The sequence below is a fragment of the Cervus canadensis genome, chromosome 2, assembly GCF_019320065.1.
Source record: "Cervus canadensis isolate Bull #8, Minnesota chromosome 2, ASM1932006v1, whole genome shotgun sequence".
Taxonomy (NCBI): domain Eukaryota; kingdom Metazoa; phylum Chordata; class Mammalia; order Artiodactyla; family Cervidae; genus Cervus; species Cervus canadensis.
Genome location: NC_057387.1, coordinates 45,979,912 through 45,997,729, shown reverse-complemented (window position 1 = coordinate 45,997,729; position 17,818 = coordinate 45,979,912).

The following is a 17,818-nucleotide window of genomic DNA, read 5'->3' as shown; positions in this document are numbered from 1 at the left end:
TAGAGAGCAAATACAGAGTGGTCATGTTATTTTTTCCCTCAACTTTTCTGGGGGTGGGTGGGAGCTTGGAGAAAATACCCAGACCCAATCTTCCATCATCTCCCTGCACCTCCATGATTTTTGTCAGTGTGGCCAGTTGACCCCACAGTCCAAATCCACCTGCTGGTGTGTCCAGCCCTTGGAAAGCACGGTTGGTCTCAGGCCCTGTCTCAGGTAAGTAATGGGCACTTTGGGCTGCAATTTCTATTCCTGAATAGGCCTCCTATCTCAGAGTCATGCTTCAACAAACACTCAATTAAAAGGAAAAAACCTCTGGGTGATGGAAGGCACCCTATTACTGAGAAGCAGGGGATGTTTACTGAAGAAAGCGACTTCTCCCTAGTTACTAGTAGCCTAGCAAAGATTTATGAGCCTGTTTGTCTCAAAGCGATCAGACCTGAGATGTGAAGTTAAAACCAATGCATTTTTTAATCAACAAAACAAACTAGGTCATGAGATTTGCTTAAAATTAGGAGTTAGGCAAAGCAATAGTGTATTAGGGCCAAGAAGGTGCTAGGCTTGGGGTGGTTCTGTTAGCAAAGTACACTAATTTCAGCATCAGATACACCCATAAATGAGAAGTCAATATTACCTTTCATTAAATGCCATTCACAGCTCATGACCCTGATCTAAAAAAATACATTTTCTCTTTGGAATGCAGAAGTAATCAGGATTTACTCATATAGGTTGACTCTGAGAGTTTTGACATCAAAGGTCAACCCTGTCTGATTGATACCACTCAAATGGCAATATCATTTGAAGAAGTGTAGTTAGAGAGATGGCAAATGTGAAGGCTGTAAAAAGTTACTGGCAAAGGGAGCATAACATTTCGTACTAATTTCTGCCACTCGATAGATACTACATGGTACTGAATTGCCGGTAATTTGCCAGTTTGGTTTTCCAGAGGTTGAGAATCTGAAAGGAGAGGGAGGAGGGAATGTGGTTTTCTGTGTGTTAGAAACACTGACAGCCAACTTTTTTTTATCCCCATGCAGGACTCTTTGTAATAAATATGAGCTTTGGTATCAAAGACTCTGAAATGTTAACAAACCACAGTCATTCTTCCCACAGGTGTTACATTGAAAAACAGCCCCCCTGAGCCCCCACCCCTTGTGAACAGGGAACTTAAAGCAGTCCTCTGTCCTCAGCCCCGGAGAGGCTCTCAGGCTGTTCCTGGTCGCCGTGCAAAGTCATCATTGCCTGTGGCCTCAAGGGTTAAGAAATTACAAAAATGGAGCAGTGGGGCGATTAAAACTGGTTCAGTAACTTTTAAATTCTCCACATGTTTTCTCATTGCCAAATCAGGACAGGGTAATGTCTGGTAAGCTACCCACCTGTGGTTGTGCTGAGACTAAGGGGCGCAGATACCATGCCCTTAAAGCAAGCAGGGCATACAGCAGGCCCATTCTTGAGGTGCAGCCTGAGGGACTAAGGGGAGGAGTTATGCACAGCCTTCACTGAGCAAGAGGCATAGATACTGAAGGTGAAGTTGACAACTGAAAATAGTTTTGTCAGAAGGCCTGGTTTGGGGGCGCAGCTGGGAAATTAGTGTAGGAATGAAGACTCCATCATTCTCCCTCTTTTCTCTCCCTCTCTTCTTCCACTGATCGTTTTGGATCACCACACTGATCCAAGGTGCTGGGTTCCAGGGATAATATGGGAAACAATAGACACCCAGTTTTTATCCTTAGGGCTTTCCAGGCTGGTGGGAAAGAGAGATAAACCCAAGTAGATGCACACAAAAAAATCATTCTAAATCGTTACAAAATGCTATGAGAAAAACAATCAAAATTCTGAGTTAGAGGACAAAATAATGGTAAATTACTTCCCATGGAGGGTGGGCTGCATTATATCTTTTTGTGGAGGCTGGCATACAAATAGAAACCTTCCCTGTTAAGGAGAAGGCAGGATTGCAAAGTTTACAGGGGGATGGGGGGAAGATTGGTGAAGTGTTGAGAGAAGGCAGTGTGGTTGGAGAAAGTATACAACTGGAAAAATAAGATGGAACAAAACCCTGTTTGGGCACAGACGGTTGCTAGAGTTATCTTGGTGATCAATCATTTTGTAATGTATTTAAATGTTGAATCACTATGGTGTTCATCTGAAATCAATAATATTGTATGTCAACTTTATTTCAATTTTTTAAAAAAGGAACAAAGAGAAAAGAAAACCCAGGCTTGGTGACAGGTTCCCTCTTGGTCATTTAGCTTCTATCATTATTGTATCTTTCAGGCCTCCTAGACTTTCTCTGGGAGACCTTTATAAGAAGTTTAAATTACAAATGACAGAAAACCAACCCAGGAAAGGGGGCTTACTGAACTGTGAGTAAGTCAGGGTGCAGCTGACCCCATGGGTGGCTGGAACCTGGAAATAAGGGTCACTGAGGCTCACTTTCTGCTTCTGGGATGTGGGTTTCCTTCATTTTCCTCATGCAGTCAGGCTTCCAAAAATGACCTATGACAGGATTCCAACAGTGGCATGGTATGCATCTTCCCAAATTTTCCACCAGAGAGTAAGGGGATTTTTCCTCAATTCCAGTTTGACTCATCTTTGGTGAAGGTCTGCTTTCCTTGGCTTAGGTCACATTGCTGCCTAAGATGACAGTGTCCCTGGGAGGCAGAGTGGGAGAATGGGCAGATCCCCTCCAAAATGAGATCTGTGTGTAAGAACAGGTAATCTGGGTGTACAAGTGTGCAAGTATCTAACTGTATTTCAAGAATATGTGAGTGTGTGTATGAGTGTGAGTGTGTGGGAGTGTTTGTGTATATATGGATGTATGTTAGAATATGTGTAGTGAGTCTATGTGTGAATGTGTGTGTGTATGTGTGATTGTATATATGCATGGGAATACATGTATGTATGAATTTGTCAGGTGTGTACCTGTGAGTGTTATGGGTGGAAATGTATCCCCTCAGATTTATACTTTGCAGTCCTAACCCCTCAGTACCTCAAAATGTGAACTTATTTGGAGATAAAGTCTTTACAGAGGTGATCAAGTGAAAATGAGGTCATCAGGGTAGACATCCTTCCAGTATGACTGGTGTCCTTATCAAAAGGGAAAATTTTGACACAGATAGGACTCATAGAAGGGAGACCTTGTGAAGAGACACAGATATAAGATGGCTGTAGAACAACATGCTGGGGTCATAGGGCAGTATTTCCAGAAGTAGTCAAGTTCCATGGCAGCCATTGTCATGGGCCATCTTGTTTGTCATGAGCTATGCCATTGTGTTTGTCGAGAGCCATCCTATCCCTAACCAGGAAGCTCCCGTCTCCATATTCGGCAAGGTGGGCAACCAAAAGATCCCTGACCAGTGGCTTAACGCCACCCCTTGCCATAGGAATTTTCTTTGTCCTGAGACTATAAAAATTGGCCACAAGCCCATGAGAGGGGTGGGCTCTCCGTGGTCTGTCAGGAAGTGAGCCTGCTGTTTTTGCTGTGCTCCTCACAACCTCAGTCCTTTCTTCTCAGTAAATTATCTCTTATAAAATGCTCTTTGTCTGAAAATTCTTTTCCAGCCCACACTCGGTCGGCCCCAACAATGGCCACCTACCAGCTACATGAGAGAGCCTAGAGCAGATCCTTCTCTCACAGCCCTCAGAAAGACAGCCCTGTGGCACCTTGATTTCCAATTCTGTCTTCCAGAATGTGAGACAGTACCAGCTTATCTGTGGGTCTCTGTGATAGCAGCCCTGCCACCTAATACAGTGAGTGTGTGTGTGTGTGTGTGTGTGTGTGTGTGAGAGAGAGAGAGAGAGAGTGACTGAGGGCCTCTGAAGGTCAGTGTGTATACAGACTGAGAGGTAGCTTTAGTCACAGATCAGAAGGTATCCACAGTGCCTCTTCCTTCTCTTTGTTAATAATATTCAGTCCCACTCACATGACCAGGCCCATCACAAATCACTGCCTCCCCCACCCCCCACTTTTGACATCTTTCTCAGCTTCTCAGTACTCTAGAAGCAGTTCCTGCTGCCGCCAGTTAATTGTGTGATGCACAGTAACCTGAGGCAAAGCACCTTCCTCATTAATTTTTGATTCCTGCTCTTTGTCATAGAGCCTAGCATATAGTAGGCACTCAGATAATACTCATTTTGTTTACTTACTTAGCCTTCCATTTGAAATTTTTACCATAAAATAAAACAAATACAAGTAGTGTACTAAGCAAGATTTTATAGTCCAGTGTCTTACCACAAAGTGAACATTGTGTAACTACTGCACAGAGCAGAAAGACAGTATTACCAGCATTCATAAGGCCCCTCACTCTCTGTGTGTCTCCTTCTAGTATTTTATCTTCCATTTACCTCAAGGGTGGCCATTCCTCTGATTTTTATGGTAATTCCTTTATTGGTTTTCTTTATAATCTAACTACCTAAGCTTGCATCCCTAAATACTGCAGTTCACATGACCAATAATTAAAAAAGTGTTCGATCTCATCAGTTGTCAAGAAAATGTGAATAAAAAACATGACATCATAGCACTAAATACACAGCAGAGTGATGACAAAGATGTTAGAAATAGGGAATGGTACACTGTTAAGAATATATAAAGGCTTTGGAAATGGTTGTCATTTCCTCAAGGTGAACTTCTGCAGGTCCTGTTACTGTTGTTTAGTCACTCAGTTGTGTCCGACTCTTTGTGACCCCATGAACTGCAGCAGGCCAGGCTTTCCTGTCCACCACCAACTCCTGGAGCTTGCTCAAACTCATGTCCATTGAGTCAGTGATGCCATCCAGCCATCACATCCTCTGTCTTTCCCTTCTCCTCGTGCCTTCAATCTTTCTCAGCATCAGGCCCTATGACCCTTTAATTCCCAATAAAATTGTGTGTGCATGTGCATTGATGACATACACATGAATATTCATAAGCAGCACAGTTGGTAATAATGATGTGATAGTAAAAATGCATTGTGCTTTTTGTTTGCCACAACCTGATTGCTAGTGAAGTCAAGCACCTTCTCATGGTTAGTCATTGTTGATGGCAAGGAATTCTTGGATTGCTTTTTAAAAATTTTTATTGGAGTACAGTTGATTTACACTGTTGTGTTAGTTTCTGGCATACAGTAAAGTGAATCAGCTATATATATACACACACACACATGTGTGCATGCTTAGTTACTTCAGTTGTGTCTAACTCGTTGCCATGCTCCTCTGTCCATGGGATTCTCCAGGCAAGAATATTGGAGTGGATTTCCATGCGATCCTCCAGGGGATCTTCCCAACCCAGGGATCAAACCTGGGTCTCCTGCATTGCAGGCAGATTCCTTACCACTGAGCCACTGGGGAGGCCCACATATACATATATCCATTTTTTTTTGAGATTCTTTTCCCATATAGGCCATTACAGAGTATTAAGTAGAGTTCCATGTGCTGTACAGCAGTTTCTTATTATTTATCTATTTTATATATAGTAGTATGTATAGGTCAATCCCAATCTCCCAATTTATCCCTCCCCCACATATCCCCTGATAACCATAAATTTGTTTTCTACATCTACGAGTCTACTTTTGTTTTGTAATTTGTACCCTTTTTTTAGATTCCCCATATTCCTATCACACAATATTTATCTTTCTGTGTCTGACTTCACTCAGAATGACAGTCTCTGGGTCCATCCATGTTGCTGCAAAGGTCATTAGTTTGTTCTTTTTTATGCTGAGCAGTATTCCATTATATATGTGTACGATATCTTATCTATCCATTCCTCTGCTGATGGACGTTTAGGTTGCTTTCATATGCTGGCTACTGTAAATAGTGCTGCAATGAACATTGGGGTAGACATATCATTTTCAATTATGGTTTTTTCCTGGTATAAGCTCAAGAGTGGGATTGCTGGGACACTTTAAAACTCTTAGAGGAAAACATAGGCAGAACACTCTGATATAAATTGCAGCAAGATCTTTTTTGATACACCTCCTAGAGTAATGAAAATAAAAACAAAAATGAACAAATGAGATCTAATTAAACTTAAAAGCTGTTGCACAGCAAAGGAAACCATATACAAAACAGACACCCCTCAGAATGGGAGAAAATATTTACAAATGAAGCAACCAACAAGGGATTAACCTCCAAAATATACAAACAGCTCATGCAGCTCAATGTAAAAAAAACCCAAACAATCCCATCAAAAAAATGGATGGAAGGTCTAAACAAACATTTCTCCAAAGAAGACACACAGATGGCCAAAAAGCACATGAAGAGATGCTCAACATTGCTAATTATTATTAGAGAAATGCAAATCAAAACTACCGTGAGGTATCACTTCACATGGGTCATAATGGCCATCATAAAAAAATCTACAAACAATAAATGGTGGAGAGGGTGTGGAAAAAAGGGAACCCTCTTACACTGTTGTTGAGAATATAAGATGGTACAGCCACTGTGGAGGTAGTATGGAAGTTCCTTAAAGAACTAAAAATAGAACTACCATATAACCCAGCAATTTTTGATTGTTTTGAAGTACATTGCAGAGATTCCTGTTGCACAGCCAAGTGGAGATGTCATGTAAGTGGTTGGATGTACATGTATGAAGTTTATGGGAGAAGAAGACAGAAGCATAAATTTGGGACCTTCAACACATAGTATTGAAAACAATGGGAAGATTAAGATATGAGCACTGAGAGAGAAGTGGTCAAGGACTGAGTCTTGGATGGCAGGAAGAATATAGGAAATGAGATTGAAAGTAACAGTGAGGTAAGAAGAAAACCAGAAATGTGATAGATATTTCAAGTCCAAGAAAAAAAAAAAGTGCTCCAGGAAAGGAGAGATAAGATATCAAGATGATGCTGATGCTAGAAAAACAAATTAGATGATAACTAAGAAAAGACTTATATTTGGCAATTCAGAAGATCTTTTGATGCCTTGAAAGAAGTTTTAGTGACATGGAGGGGATTTAACTTGAATGCCTGAATGGAAGGGGTTCAAGAAAGATTGAGGAGTGAGAAATTGAATATAGACAGCATGGACACTTAAATAGTTTTCTTGTGAATTGGAGCCATAAAATGGAGAGGAGAGTTAATAGTAAGGGGAGGAAGATGTGGGGTCAATGCAAGTTTTTTTTTTTTTTTCCCTCAAAAGGAGACTATTACAATCTGTTTGCTGATGTGTTATCTGGTAGCAAACCCCCAATGCTTATTAGAGAGAATGGAGATTGATGCTGTGCCAAAGTCCTCAAACAGGTAAGGGGCTGGATCCACTGCCTAAGGGGAGCAGGTGGCCTCAGAAAGGACACACAGCTCAGTCACCCGTGATAAGAGGACATCCAGAATGTGGGCACGGCCACAGATAGGATGCCAGACTTGGTTGTAGTATGAGAAAGTTCTCTTTTGCCTGTTCCTTTTTAATTTATGAAATAAAAGAAATGATCTTATCATTTGAGAGAGGAATATACAGAAATTGTTGGATTTCTGAGCAAAGAAGATGTAAGATACACTTGTCTTAGAGAGCAGGAGGATGAACTGCCAGGACAATATGTTGAAATTCCTGGTTACTATTGAGGACATGGTTGAATTTTGCGGTCATGATTTTAAAATGGGATTAGTCAGAAGGCTTGAATGTTTTTCTCTAGCATTTAGTGTTGGTTCAGGTGTAGTCACAGAGCACGGGTGCATGCTAAGTCACTTCAGTTGTGTCTGACTCTTTATGACCTTATGGACTATAGCCCAACAGTCTCCTCTGTCCATGGGATTCCCAAGGCAAGAATACTGGAGTGGGTTGCATGTGTAGTTGTAGTTTCATCAGCTAAGTACACAGGAGGCGAGATGAGCAGGAGGGTTGAGAGTATATATGAGGAAGTGACCTTATTTATTTATTTTATTTTTATTACTTTTTATTTTATATTGGAGTATAGCCAATTAATAATGTTGTGATAGTTTCAGGTGGACAACAAAGGGACTCAGCCATACATATACATGTATCCATTCTCCCCCAAACTCCCTTCCCATCCAAGCTGCCACATAACACTGAACAGAGATTCAGTAGGTCCTAACTGCTTATCCATTTTAAATATAGCAGTGTGTACATGTCAATCCCAAGCTCATGAGGAAGTGATTTTAGAAATGAAATTTAGGCTGGGAAAGTGGGGATGTGAGAGTCTGATGGACAGGCAGTACCAGAGTGGTAAGACCAAAGGATTTGGATATCCTGGGGTAGTCAAAGCTCTGTTGGAGTTGAAGTCAAAGAGAAGTTGAAAAGATCATGGGTTATAATTAGAGAGAGAGATACTTAAAACTAAAAATTTGAAGGAGTGAAATTACTGATAATGAAAAGAAAAAGGGTTTGATTATGAAAGTAAGTGGCTGAGGTGGGATTCAGGATAATGTCAATGGCAGATGAAAAGATCAAGGATCTGACATATCTATGTAGCCATGAATCCACCAAAAATTATTGCAGAAATAGAAGTGGAGAGGAAGACAGTGAACAAGAGAGACATATTTTCATTTAATGACAGTGGTTGACAGGGAGGAAAAGTAGATAATTGCATGGAGAAGTATGGGTGTTGTAGCATAAGTTTGCAGGGCAGAATTAGAGGGGGTCAGTTCAGTTCAGTTCAGTTGCTCAGTCGTGTCCGATTCCTTGCGACCCCATGGACTGCAGCACGCCAGGCTTCCCTGTACATTACCAACTGCTGGAGCTTACTCAAATTCATGTCCCTTGAGTTGGTGATGCCATCCAACCATCTCATCCTCTGTCATTCCCTTTTCCTCCTGCCTTCAATCTTTCCTAGCATCAGGGGCTTTTCCAATAAGCCAGTTCTTTGCATTGGGTGGCCAGAGTATTGGAGCTTCAGCTTCAGCGTCAGTCTTTCCAGTGAATATTCAGGACTGATTTCCGTTAGGATAGACTGGTTGGATCTCCTTGGAGTCCACGGGACTCTCAAGAGTCTTCTCTAATGCCACAGTTCAAAAGTATCAATTCTTCAGTGCTCAGCTTTCTTTATAGTCCAACTCTCACATCCATACATGACTGCTGGAAAAACTATAGCCTTGACTAGACGGACCTTTGTTGGCAAAGTAATGTCTCTGCTTTTTAATATGCTATCTAGGTTTGTCATAGCTTTTCTTCAAAGGAGCAAGTGTCTTTTAATTTCATGGTTGCAGTCACCATCTTCAGTGATTTTGGAGCCCAAGAAAATAAAGTCTGTCACTGTTTCCATTGTTTCCCCATCTATTTGCCGTGAAGTGATGGGACCAGATGCAATGATCTTAGTTTTTTGGATGTTGAGTTTTTTTTTTTTTTTTTTTTAAATGAAAGTTAAATGTAAAGTTCTTTATTTTTTTTTTCTTTTTTTTTTATTATTATTATTATTTTTCCAGTGGGTTTTGTCATACATTGATATGAATCAGCCATGGATTTACATGTATTCCCAATCCCGATCCCCCCTCCCACCTCCCTCTCCACCCGATTCCCCTGGGTCTTCCCAGTGCACCAGGCCAGAGCACTTGTCTCATGCATCCCACCTGGGCTGGTGATCTGTTTCACCATAGATAGTATACATGCTGTTCTTTTGAAATATCCCACCCTCACCTTCTCCCACAGAGTTCAAAAGTCTGTTCTGTATTTCTGTGTCTCTTTTTCTGTTTTGCATATAGGGTTATCGTTACATCTTTCTAAATTCCATATATATGTGTTAGTATGCTGTAATGTTCTTTATCTTTCTGGCTTACTTCACTCTGTATAATGGGCTCCAGTTTCATCCATCTCATTAGGACTGATTCAAATGAATTCTTTTTAACGGCTGAGTAATATTCCATGGTGTATATGTACCACAGCTTCCTTATCCATTCATCTGCTGATGGGCATCTAGGTTGCTTCCATGTCCTGGCTATTATAAACAGTGCTGCGATGAACATTGGGGTGCACGTGTCTCTTTCAGATCTGGTTTCCTCAGTGTGTATGCCCAGAAGTGGGATTGCTGGGTCATATGGCAGTTCTATTTCCAGTTTTTTAAGAAATCTCCACACTGTTCTCCATAGCAGCTGTACTAGTTTGCATTCCCACCAACAGTGTAAGAGGGTTCCCTTTTCTCCACACCCTCTCCAGCATCTTATTGCTTGTAGACTTTTGGATAGCAGCCATCCTGACTGGCGTGTAATGGTACCTCATTGTGGTTTTGATTTGCATTTCTCTGATAATGAGTGATGTTGAGCATCTTTTCATGTGTTTGTTAGCCATCTGTATGTCTTCTTTGGAGAAATGTCTGTTTAGTTCTTTGGCCCATTTTTTGATTGGGTCATTTATTTTTCTGGAATTGAGCTGCAGGAGTTGCTTGTATATTTTTGAGATTAATCCTTTGTCTGTTTCTTCATTTGCTATTATTTTCTCCCAATCTGAGGGCTGTCTTTTCACCTTGCTTATAGTTTCCTTTGTAGTGCAAAAGCTTTTAAGTTTCATTAGGTCCCATTTGTTTAGTTTTGCTTTTATTTCCAATATTCTGGGAGGTGGGTCATAGAGGATCTGCTGTGATTTATGTCGGAGAGTGTTTTGCCTATGTTCTCCTCTAGGAGTTTTATAGTTTCTGGTCTTACATTTAGATCTTTAATCCATTTTGAGTTTATTTTTGTGTATGGTGTTAGAAAGTGTTCTAGTTTCATTCTTTTACAAGTGGTTGACCAGTTTTCCCAGCACCACTTGTTAAAGAGGTTGTCTTTTTTCCATTGTATATCCTTGCCTCCTTTGTCAAAGATAAGGTGTCCATAGGTTCGTGGATTTATCTCTGGGCTTTCTATTCTGTTCCATTGATCTATATTTCTGTCTTTGTGCCAGTACCATACTGTCTTGATGACTGTGGCTTTGTAGTAGAGTCTGAAGTCAGGCAGGTTGATTCCTCCAGTTCCATTCTTCTTTCTCAAGATTATTTTGGCTATTCGAGGTTTTTTGTATTTCCATACAAATTGTGAAATTCTTTGGTCTAGTTCTGTGAAAAATACCGTTGGTAGCTTGATAGGGATTGCATTGAATCTATAGACTGCTTTGGGTAGAATAGCCATTTTGACAATATTTGGATGTTGAGTTTTAAGCCAGTTTTTTCAATCTTCTCTTTCACTTTCATCAAGAGGCTCTTTAGTTCCTCTTCACTTTCTGCCATAAGGGTGGTGTCATCTGCATATCTGAGGTTATTGATATTTCTCCCAGTTGAGCTATCTCAAATCCTAAAAGATTTTGCTGTTAAAGTGTGGCACTCAATATGGCAGCAAATTTGGAAAACTCAACTGTGGCCACAGAACCGGAAAATGTCAGTTTTCATTTCAATCCCAAAGAAAGGCAGTGCCAGAGAATGTTCAAACTACTGCACAGTTGTACTCATCTCATATGCTAGCAAAGTAATGCTCAAAATTCTCCAAGCAATGCTTTAGGAGTACATGAACTGAGAACTTCCAGATGTCCAGATGTTCAAGTTGGATTTTGAAAAGGCAGAGGAATCAGAGATCACATTACAACATCTGTTGGATCATAAAAAAAACAAGAGAGTTCCAGAAAAACATCTACTTCTGCTTTATCGACTATGCCAAAGCCTTTGACTGTGCAGATCACAACAAACTGTGGAAAATTCTTAAAGAGATGGGAATACCAGACTACCTTAACTCCTCCTGAAAAATATGTATTGAGGTCAAGAAGCAACAGTTAGAACAGTCTGTAGTTTGAACCAGTCAAGAAACAACAGTTTGAACCAGTCCATAGTTTGGAACAACAGACTAGTTCCAAATGGGGAAAGGAGTACATCAAGGCTATACATTGAAACCCTGCTTATTTAACTTATATGCAGAGTACATCATGCAAAATGGGCTGGATGAGACACAAGCTGGAATCAAGATTGCTGGGAGAAATATCAATAACCTCAGATATTCAGATTGGGGATAGAGAAAACTATATGAGGTTGAGTAGAGGACAGGGATGAAAAGCATTGAAATTGGTCCCTAAGTCTTCTAAGGAAGGGATGGATAGTTAATTTTAAGCCGAGTCTCCTTGAACTGGTGTCTGTCAGTAGCAATGGTCTGACGGGAGATGTAGAGTGGATGTGAGCATTGAATATTCACACCAGGAGCATGAGTGTGACACCAGGACTCACTTCAGTTCTGCTGTAAATGGGTCCAGACCAGAGGAGGGGAATTTTTACCAGGGGCCCTTCAGTTCTGCTAGTGAGATGTCAAGGTCACCGGAGGGGCCAGTCTTGCCAGTATAGAGCAATCTCTTAAAGACACAGTTATGGAGAAATAAGATCATTTAGGTAAAGAAGGCTCTGGGTCAGCATGCTTAACTGATTTTTGTTTGCTGAACTTAGAAGAAAATACTAAGACAAAATGGGAAAAAAAATTGTTTAAATCATAAGCAGATGAAAATGCTTGGATACTTAAAGAATATTCTCGTCCTTGATGTTTTTAGCAGCTTATATTTAACCAGCTCTAATTCTTCTTAAGCACCATTTTGTTCAGTCTTTTGAAACTGAAGATTAGTCTTTCAATGAGAAATCTGCATTTCATTGTAAAGATGGAGCACAATGCCTTTGGCTCACTATTCTGTGGAGGAGCAAGCTTATTTTGGTAATATATCTTTAGCATATTGTAAAAACAGTGATTGTAGCAAATTTATTTCAGGCAAGACAGACTGAGACATGCACATGTATGGCTCAAGGGGCATGAAAGATATATCCTTTATTTCCTATACTTCAGGTAATGAAAAATTCAGAGGTGACGTCAGTTATCTTTGATTTCAAATTGGGTGTCTGTGATAAAAGAACCAGTGAGGGGGAAAAAAAGTAATTTCAGAATGAGAGATTATTGTAATTAGAGTCAGCAGCAGATCTCTGTGCTATGAAGATGTTTCTTTACTTTCTACTTCCTTTGGGAAAATACAAAATCTTAAGAATTTTCCCACTAGGTTAGACCAGTTGTTCATTTCTGCCTTGGATTCTACATATTGTGCCTTAGTAAAAATTGTATGGAAAATGCTTCAGGTTCTCCTCATGGCCTTAGCCTCATTCCCAGTTTTCAGGCAAGAGATATCCATAATTACACCCACCATCAGCCAGCCACCCTTTCCTGGTCATTTGACCACCATTATGGATTTTGAATCTATTCTGTTTTGTGCATTTCTGCTACCATTGTTCTGATTCAGACCTTCAGCACCTTTCAGCTGCATAATTACTGTAATTTGTGAAAAGGTGAATATGATGATGTCAGTGTGAGTCAGTTATGTGAAAGCTTTTTTGAGGAGATGGGTTTGAATTGGGTATTAAAGGATAGTTAGAACTTTGAAGGGTATTCTAGGTGGAAGGATGTTTTGTGTGAAGGAATCATGATGAGAAAGCACAGGGCCCTTTTGGATGATACTGAGCTGGGCATTTGACCAGAATTCTCCATTAAGGATTCCCTGGTGGCTCAGATGGTAAAGAATCTGCCTGCAATGCAGGATACTTCGATTTGATCCCTGGGTCAGGAAGATCCTCTGGGTCAGAAAGGGAATGGCTACCCACTCCAGTATTCTTTCCTCTGAGAATTCCATGGACAGAGAAGCCTGGAGGGCTACAGTCCATGGGGTCACAAAGAGTCAGACATGACTGAGCACCTAACACTTTCTTCCTTTGCACTTTCTTAGCTTCATTAAGGAAGATGAAATGGGAAAGTTGGGTTAGGGCCTGATTTAGCAGCATCTGATCAACCAGTGGAGGATATGAGGCTATATTTGGAGTTGAGAGCTACTTCCTTCCTTTGTTTTTGGTTAAAAGGAGCTAATTTTCAGTTCCCCGGTGTCTTGGATCACCCTGAGGAAGAAATCAGGCAGGAGTTTTAGAGGATGGTAGTTACAGTAAAAATCTCTCCAGGAAAAGAATCCTGCACATTGCAGTGGTGAGGAGAGGGGACAATGGCAAAAAAAACCTGCTACGGAAAACTACCAGCTATATGGCTGCCAGTCAGTGCCGTTGGGAAAACATTTAGAAGTCAACGGAACACTCCCTCCATGTGCCGTCAGCAGGACTTTGGAATATTTTCTGTTATAATAAACTTTTTGTTGTAATTGTGATTGCTGTAGAAGGATCTGGCCTGAGGACTCAATTTTGCTGCCATAAAATGTCATAATTTTTAAAAGCTCAAGTCTGATAGAAGCCTACGTGGAAAAGCAGGCTCTAACAGAAGTTCTAATTTTTGCCTAGAAATAGGGCAGCAAAGCAATCTCTACAAAAAGACTTTATGCTAATGAAGGAGATTGTTTCACAAGGTGAAGATGGCCAGTGGCACATTCAAAATGCTAGAATTTAAAAATCCATCATCCACTTGACTGTTCCCGTGTTGTGTCTGGTACAAAGCCTGGCAGAAAATAGGTGCTCAAGGAAGGTCTCTTAAATGAATGAATATGAAATGGTAGGGGCTCTGGGAATGGTCCTTACAATATTCGCTCAGCTTAAAATTGTTTTCCTTTTTAATTGTCATATACTAGGATTATGCAATAGAGACAAAGTGTAAAAAAAAAAAAAAAAGAAAAATCCCACTGTCTCCTCCAACTTTTGAGATTCTCCAGACCAGGATGAAAAATAATTTGAAGAATCTACAGTGGACTTCTCAGGTGGAGCTAGTGGTAAAGAATACACTTACCAGTGTAGGAGACATAAGAGACGCAGGTTTGATCCCTGGATTGAGAAGATCCCCTGGAGGAGAGCATGGCAACCCACACCAGTATTCTTGCCTGGAGTCCCATGAACAGAAGAGCCTGGCAGGCTACAGTCCATCCGGCTGCAAAGAGTCGGACAAGACTGAGTGAGCACGCACAAAACAAATAGATTCTGGACGCTTGGTGCTCACAAAACTGTCACACACTTGCTGAAGGTATCCTAGCAAAGGGAGGAGATAAATTAATAATTTAGTGTTTCGAGTTATTGGGAGAGTGTAGCTTACCAAAAAAGTTTGATTTGATTTTATAAATGTGAATCTTATGACAGTTATTTGCATGTCCCTGCTGGTCTTCCCTGGAACCTATTACCTTTTGACTTTCAAAGCCTTTTTGCTGTGGGCAGTATCAGTAGGGAATATAATGCTGGCCAGATGAGGATGGAATTATAGAAATGAACAGCTCCAGGAGTTTGGGGGTTAGGAGGTCTCTAAAGTCACAATCCACACCTGAAGAAACGGGCTTTTGGATAAGGAATCAGCGGTGGCTGGCTCACTCTGTATATCCTGTGTTACTTTCAGGGACCACAGTATTGTGATAGCATCCAGCAGAGCCAGAGGGGTGTACATACAGGTTTGGTTTGACAGAGGAGTGAACAGAGGCTCCTCTTCAGCAGGCTCAACTTGAACCTGCTAAAATCTGATTGAAAGAGGACAGGCAAAGGGCTAAGGTGGGAGCATTTTCTTCCTTCAGTGCTGGGAAGAGAAAACTGCTAGTGCCCTCCAGCATACTGGAGAATGGAATTTTTTCTCAAAACCAAATTTGTAGTTGTTATAAAAAGAAGTGAAAATACTGTCATAGAAGGTAGGCTGGGGTTCTTCTCCTGGGAGAGAGTGCCCCTACTTAGATGAGGAGTGTATCTGGGATTACAGGTTGAAGGTGAAAAATAAACCTTTATCTGGTGGTTTCTTTATATCTCCTCCAGTGAATTCTGACTTTCGATCAGAAAGAGAGGATGGATTTTCTTGCCTTACAGCTTCCGGGGAGACATGCTGTGGGAGTCTCACTGCTTCGAAATAATTCGTGGATGTTTTGTGAAACCTTTTGACCTGGCTGGGAGCCTGGGGCTTTTGAGCATTCAAGAATAATAGGCAGCATTGAAAAGGAGTGGATAGAATGTTTTATTAACTGTAGCTATTTTTATTAACTGCAGTCAGGGGAATATCAGAAAGGATCAGAATTTAGGAATTCTTTGAAAAGTCTTTATTTTACATGGTTTTATTTTACATTGCTTCGATGCTTTACTCTCTGGTATAACAGACACTGAATTTTCAGCCCTAACAAATGAGAGGGCTAAGATGAGGCTTTGAAATTTTTATTTGTTGTTGAAAGTGGGAGGAATGTGAGTGGCAGAGAGATGGAAGAATGAGAGAAGCTAGGTGGTAACAGTAACTTTTTTTGAGAGCAGTTTCTTTCCTTCAAAATTTATACTATTCACAATAAAATTTCACCGCCATGTAGCTATACTCGATTTATTGTAAATTTTATCTATGATGCAATTCAATAGATATATTTTGAGTATCAACTATGTAAAAAGCATGTGTTAAGGTAGGTAAGGATTTAGAAATGAGTCATATGGAGTCTGGGCTCATGGTCTCCTGGTTGGGCTTAGTTCTCTGCCAGTTGTTGGTTTATTACCCTCCCCACAGTCCACCCCCCAACCCCCTCTACATTTTGGTTTCTTTATCAGCAAAATCAGGGTAATAATATAGTGATTTTATTATTCATTCATTGACAGTGTTTATCGTTTATTCACTAAGTGCCAAATCCAAGAGAAAAATGTGGAGAAAAATCCCAACCCTATAGGACTGTTCTGAATAATAAATGAAGCAATGATTGCAAAATGTAGTGCTCAATAAAGGTTAGTTGTTGTCACTGCTAATTGGTGAGAGACACACCTGGTTGAGCTTGAGTTCAGCTGCTGCAGAAGGGGTATCTCCTCCTGTAGGAGTGTGGCTGAGATCCTGAGCGCTGTTGCTAACGTGGGCTCCATAAGACCGTCCACATGGCTTGAATATGCTCTTCTGTGTGTTCTTCACTCACCTCAGCGTCAGGCCCAACACTGTGGGGAACATGGCTGTATCAAGATAAATGGCATTATATTCCATAACTGAGATGGATAGGAATCATAGGGACTCATAACTGAGATGGATAGATAGACATAAACACAGCTCTAATGCATCAGATCAGTGCTGTAATAAAGTTATGAACAAAGAGCTGTGGGAGCAGAGAAAAAGGAGATGAGCTCTGCTTGAGGCTGGGAAAGGCTCAGAAAAGTAAGATTTGAGCTTTTCTCTCTTAATTTGCAGGTAAAAAATTTAGGTGGGGGTATTTTAAGCAGAGGAAACAGTGTGACAAGGATGCATGCATGTACCTGGGGAAGGATAAGGAATCTTGGGTGGCTGAAGCAAAATCTGAATTTTATCTTAGGAGATACAGAAAATAAACTATCAGGGGGTTTTTAGCAGGAAAGTGTCCAGCAGTTGGAAGGACAGAGGCAGGCCTTCTAGCTAGGAGGCTGTTGTAAATCAGGTAAGAAAAGAGGCGGGCTTAGCAGCTGGCAGTGGGACAGAAGTAGACACATGTGAGAAACATTTAGACATTGAATTTATGGATCTCAGTGACTTAATGGATGTGGGAGATGAGACCACTGGAGGAGTCAAGATGACTTTAAGCTCTTTCCCCTGTAATTGTGCGTGCTAAGTCACTTCAGCCGTGTTTGACTCTTTGCCACCCTATGGACTGTAGCCTGCCCCCTGTCCATGGGATTCTCCAGACAAGAATACCGGAGTTGGTTATGATACCCTGTTTCAGGCGATCTTCCTGACCCAGAGACTGAACCCGTGTCTCTTATGTCTCCTACATTGGCAGGTTCTTTACCACTGCACCACCTGGGAAGCCCATTTTGGTAATCAGAAGGGCCATTATCTGAACAGGAAATTCAGATGCAAAAGTGACTTTAGGGAAGATAATGAGTTCATGCTGGACTTGTTGAATCTAAGTTTTGTACATGGTTTGTGTACTCAGTAACTTCGTGGTGAAGAGGGAAGTAACCACAGACTGATTAATGAGAGTGTGTTCCATTTCAGTTAACTGCTAATAAACCCATTAGCCCAGCTTCCAA